We start from the raw sequence: 6,675 nt of genomic DNA on the forward strand, positions 1-6,675 counted from the left end.
GTGGAAGGTTTGAGGCGATCTCAGGGTGATGCTTTTCACCTCAGTTAATCAAATTGGCCCCTTATGCAAATCCGGGCATTATGGAGGCTATGGGAGCAATCCACACTTTATCACCAAGGCTTTTCCTTATGAAACTTCTAATTTTTCCCAATTGCTCCACCCTGGCTTGAGAAAGCATTGTCCTTTGGGATCCCTTGCCTCTAACTTCCTTCCATCCATGATTATTTTGCCCATCCAGTCTGAGATCAAGGTGTGAGTCCTGAGCTCGTCATTCCCTCCCATGAGAATTTACCGCAGAAATATTATTTATTTGTTTTGAAGTGTTTTCCTCAAGGGTTGAGGGAGGACGATGACCCAGGACTACAAATCTATTTGTAGTATGCCACTTCCTAGCCTTAGCGGGATCACGTGACTGAACCATTTTGAAAGCCTTAAAATTGTTTGTTGCTGGTTTTTGCAAGTTGCGAGCCATTCAAAGTAGACCGATTTTTAAGATGATCACTAAATAATTCGAATTTATTTTATTTAACTTACTATAAATATTTATTTAATTATGATTCTAATTGTATAAATGAATATTAAATGCATTGTTTAAAATTAATCTAAATTTTAATATATCTTTATGTTGTTTAGAGATAAAATCTTATAATATGAAAAAAAATTATTAGAAAATAAATTAATAACTTTATCTTCAAAATTAAAATTTCCTACTTTTTAATTTTTAATTTTTCAGCAACTATTTTTAAAAGAAGCAACATTCTCTTTAAAATATTATTAAATCTCATACATGTAAACACTTCAATATATATATATATATATTTCACACAAATTTAACATAATATACTATTTATAATATTATAAAAATAAAAAACTAATATTTATTTAATATAATTAATTTCATAATAAAGATAAAAAAATATAAAGAAACTGAAAGTAGTGAATATTCAAATTAAAAAAACATGAAAACTATAAAAAAAAGTCGAGGCCAATTGCTTTCACCGTAAATTTAGAAAGAAACATAATTAAGAAAACTCAAGATTTACATTGAAAACCATAAAAAAAGAACTCCTTAAATTAGTGTAAATGGAGTAAAAAAGCGACAAAAAAATTGACTTAAATCCAGAGTTATAGAACCTATATTTAATCGCATATACAAAATCAACAAAGATAATTTGTTATGTGGCTCAGAACAGTGTGGACGTGATCCAAGACCTCATGAATAAATTCATATGCTCCTTTACTGAACAAAAAAGTGTGAGTAATTTAAGTGTGGGGCATCAACATGTGACTGTTAAATCGAAAGATATCCATAGATAACAGATTTCCACAGATATTAATTGGATATTCTGGTTTAATAATGTATTCTGGGTTTTCTCATTTTTTGTGTCTGTTTTGCGTGGATTTGGACCACCCGTCGCGGCCGGGAATGCTAAAGATCACAAAAGTTTTTTTAGGCTGCAGTATTCAGGGTGGGTTGTTAAAAATCATGAGATTTTTTGTAATTTTTTAAATTGTTTATAGGGATTGTAATAATTTTCATGATGGTTTTTGTAATGTTTTGAATTGTTTATAGTGATTGTAATAAATTTCTATTTGGACTAGGGTTTGTTGATTCTGTATGTCTTTTTGCGTGGATTTGGACTACTCCTCGGGACTAGGTATGCTGATGTACATGAAAGGTTTTTTCAGAGTGCATTTTTCAGTGTGGGTTGTTAAAAAATATGAGGGTTTCTGTAATATTTCATATTGTTTGTAGTGATCATTATAAATTTAGGGAACATACTAGAGCTTTTGGAGAAGACTATAAAAAAATTGGAAATTTCAAATTCTGCCTAGTCTATATGTTTGTTTTGTGTATACACATTTTTTGATCACCTGTTGGGACTGGGAATGTTAAAAATAATGCAATGATACACAATATAAATTTAAAACACAATAAATAAAACTACAATTTTCCACACACAACCTGGAATGTTATAAAAAATAAGAGCATTTGCACAGTGTACTATCCGATGTGTTGAGAAACACATGACAGTCTTGTACACATTCGAACCAGCTTGGTATGAATCACAAGTGTTTTGTACACATGTGGTCTAGTCATGTGAAAAACATAGTAGCTTTTAACTGTTTCTCTCAATAGAACAACATTGTATATAACACTAAAGATTCGAACAATGTGAAATAGGTGTCGTTTTTAAATACACCTGGTTGCCACATCAATCTTAGAAGTATCTTAAAAAATTGCATCTGTAACTAAAGCTGGAAAATAAATATGTTAGGCTTTTTTACTCACTCTCTTTACCAGAAGAAATCTTCTATATCTACCTTGCAATCCAACGTTCCTCTTGCATGCAGTCAGAAAAAACCCCTTCTTTTCCACATCCTCGAACTTCCAACACACAAAACCCTCAACATTTTTGCTCAATATTAGATATGCATACTTTGTTCTTAACATATGCCGCTTTCACAAAAAATTTCTAAAGTCTACTATCAGATGTGAAATAGGTGTCATTTTTTAATATTTTTGGTTGCCACATCAATCTTAGAAGTATTTTAAATTTCTCTAATGATGAAATATATTTCATTATCTGTGTATCCTTCAGTAAGTCTTACTAGTTTTGTTTGTCAATAACCATATCTTGCTCATCTTCAACCAATGATTGTTGGAATCCATATTTTTGTGTAAAGTTTCTAAATCATACCCAACTCTAGTAATTGCTACGTCTCTGCAAATTCTTTCCTAATGGTTTTTTTTATTTTTTATTGTAAGAACAATTTCACCATTTAATTTCAAGTAATATTTTGAAAATGGTGAGAGTGATTTCACCTATTCCTTATTTTGTTGTTACGACTTCTCCAAACCTTTTTTTTTTTCCTAAATGACACCAGCTAGTGTTGAAATCCACAGTGTATTCTACATCCCACTATTATTCCATTTTACTAATCTAATATTATTGCTATTTCAAGTAGGAGATGTCTCCACCTCCATTTCACAAAGCAGATTATCTCACTGGGTTGATCTATTTGCACCCATGGCACAAAAGTAGGATATTTGCAATGGTACTTTAGGAGGTTGCACAAATGAATGTTTATCTCATGCACTGGGTTGAAAAAATGCTTCTTTTGTGCTTCATCAAAGGAGAGCTCCAAATTTAGTGTTTTTCTGGTCAAAATGGAACACCCCTATTACATTTTTAACTATTGTAACCGCTCCAAACCCTCTATATTTTTCTCCAAATTGACACTCACTTGCATTGAAATCCCCAATGAATTCCATAGGCTACAACTATTAGATTGTGATACTTTGATATTATGACCATTTGGAGTAGGAGATGTATCTACTTTCATTTCACAAAGTGGATTATCTCACTAGGCAAATCTATTTGCATTCATGGCAAAAAAGTAGGTTATTTGCAACCCATTTGAAAAACTAAATATTTTTCTCATTATTAGATTGGAATTGAATTTCACATTCACACCATTTACATTGGATTGATTTTTGGACAACGGTCCTCTAAATTCATTATTTTTAATTTTCAATCTATGGCAACATTCCCATATTCCTTATCATTAGTTGGTCATGTAAGAATAGTGGGTGGTTGTGTTCTGAATCTCAATGTTTGGCAGACATTATGCCATTGACATTTAGAAAAATTTGAAAACTTTACACTCAAGTGATTGTTTGGTAGCTTGATTGTGATTGTTTTGAATGCATTTTGACAATGATAGTAAAATTAATTTGGATTTGCATACAATGGAGTTGTGTGAATCCCAAATAGTGGGCCCATACTCTATGTATGGTGTGCTATTTTATGTGGAGAATAGCCACTTCCATTTTGTACACAATATTTTGTGTAAACACTATTTTATACACACTATTTTGTGTACACAATAGCTCCCACTATTTGGGATTCACACAACTCCATTTTATGCAATTCCAGATCAATTTTACTATCTTTGTCAAAATGCATCCAAAACAATCACACTCAAGCTACCAAAAAATCACTCCATTGTAAAATTGATTACACAAAATATTATGTATGGAAGTGGCTATTCTCCACAAAAAATAGCACACCATATGTGGAGTTGTATTAGGCCCCGTGTGGAGTGTTTGAGTTTCTAGCATGGATTAGAAAAAGTACAAGAGAAACTTTCGATGTTATCCTTTTTTGATGGCTAGTAAGGAAGGACACTAGGCACTATGTATTAGAATTTTCCTGGCAAAATGTCCAACCTGGCTACTGTAAAATGGATGAATGGTGCAAAGCTTCTCTTTTGGTAGACAACTCTATGCAAAACATAGTGTTTTAATTACGACGTAGGGTTTGTTTTTAGATGATGCAGGTTTTAGGGGGAAAATCACCAGGTTTGATCATCACACAAAAGAGAAGGGTTTATTTTTATCACGCTACAAGAAATAGGAGTGGGAAATCAAGGGTTTTTGTAACTACATGAAAGACGAATGTTGGATTTGGTGATGGTTAGAGAATAATTTTACACATAAAAACCAGTAAGGAACCCATTTTTTTAATATTTTTACATTTTTAGCCTCTAAAATGACATTTTTGGGTGAAACCTAGTATGCATATCTAATTTCGACCAAAAATGTAGAGGGTTTTGTGCATTCAAAGTTCAAGGAGGTGACCACATGAAAGAGTAGTTTGAGTTTCGAGTGTGTAAGAGAAAAAGTATTGGAGGACCTTTTGATAGCCCCTACTATTTTGGATGCGCACAAAAATTCAAAATTCTGTGTACACACTATTTTGTAGGGCATGGGATATTCTCCATAGAAAATACCATGAGCGTGACATGTGGGAGATTAGTTTTCATCACATAGTGCATCACATCATTCCTTTTCGGTTGTTGAAAAATGTTATCATTGAAAGGTCCTCTAGTACTTTTCTCCTCCATGCAGGAAACTCGAGCGCTCCATGAGGGGCCCAATACAACTCCACATATGTATGCCCATGCCCATACTTATATTCTTGACTTAAAATGGCATGAAATTAATCTCCCAGATGCCATGGTCATGCCATTTTATGTCAAAAACAACCCATGCTAATGTCCATACTACTATTCTCGACATAAAATGGCATGACCATGGCATGTGGGAGATTAGATGATGTGTGATGATAGGCCCAAGGAGAAGAGACATGGAAGTGAATACAATGGAGTTGTGTGAGTCCCAAATAGTGGAGGCTATTATGTATAGAAAATAGTGTGTAGACAAAAAAATTAGATTATTTTTGTGTGAATCCGATTAGTTGGGGCTATTGTGTACACAAAATAGCACTATTAGGCATATATGTGTATGTATATATGTGGCATTTTTCAAAGTGTTGGGGTTATTTTTGGGGGTCTAACTATTTGTGAACATCCTCTCCTCCATAGTTCCAGTAGAATAGCAAATGGACAGATAATGTTGGTTAATATATACTACTTTTGTTAGTCATAGGTTGAGTTTGAAATTAAACTGCCTTAGTATAGTTGAATATGTCAATTATCTTTCCACTTGGGCATGTATGTTGTGCCATAAAATTGTGTTCAATATTTCTAAATATAAATGAAAATAATTGTTTGTTGTGGCATGCGTGTTTAATTTCAAATTTAATCTATCACCAATAGTTTGTTTTTTTCCTAGGTTGTTGGTTTGATTACAAAACACTTTCCTATTAATTGGGGAGTGCCTTTTATTTATTGTTTGAGTAGTTTGTGGAATTGAGAGGTAGAATATATTTTATCTTTATGTTATGTTTATGCATGTTGTGTCATGTTATTTAGTTTACAATAACATTCACACGTCTCATTTTTTCCGATGCCAACTTCTATGGTATGGGAGAGGTTGTCATTCATACGATGGGTCTCAAAGGAAGAAGAATCGTCGTCTTCTGCCAGACAATACAAGCTTAGTGAGGCTTCTACTGAAGATGAAGATGTGTCTTCTGAGGATCCATATGATAATGAAATATAAGATGATGGTCGAGAAGGATAGGTATTGGTTGTATTCTAATCAATGTTCTCCATTGACTTCCATGTGATTGATGTTCTATGGAATGTGAGCTTTTATGTGTTCATGAAATGTGACTTTTGAAATTGCAAATGTGGGACAGGGGTCAATGAAATATAGAACTGGATGCCTGGGAACCAGGATTTTTTAATTTTGTCTATATGGTAGATGCGGTGAGGCTAGAAGGGTGAGATTTTGGGATCTTTGAGCTTATAATATGCATAGAATGTTCAAGCACAATCTTGATTTAATTCAGCCACATAAGCGTAGATGTTCTATGACCTCAAAAAGTTTTAAGTCGCATCCACCTAAGAAAAGTAATCTATATGTTGAAAGGAGGGTGGCCAATGTTGAATACCAGATGAGACTATAGGTAAAAGAACAATGTCGACATGTAGTTGAGCGGGTTTTCTTCACCCATAGTGTGACCGTGTATGAGGACCTATCAAAAGCAGGAAGGAAAGAAATAAGAGAAACCATGCATGAGTACCACTCTAAAGAAAATCAAGAGGTGAGAACATAAAAGATATTGAAGTTGTTCCATTTGAAAAAATTGAAACCTCTGGTTAAGTTTGCAAACACACCATTGTGTGCTTTTGTTATTGTTTTTGTTGTTGTTTTTTTCCTTTTTTTTGTTATATTTATTAATTTGATTTGAATACATATTA

The sequence above is a fragment of the Cryptomeria japonica genome, chromosome 7 (assembly GCF_030272615.1).
Source record: "Cryptomeria japonica chromosome 7, Sugi_1.0, whole genome shotgun sequence".
Lineage (NCBI taxonomy): Eukaryota > Viridiplantae > Streptophyta > Pinopsida > Cupressales > Cupressaceae > Cryptomeria > Cryptomeria japonica.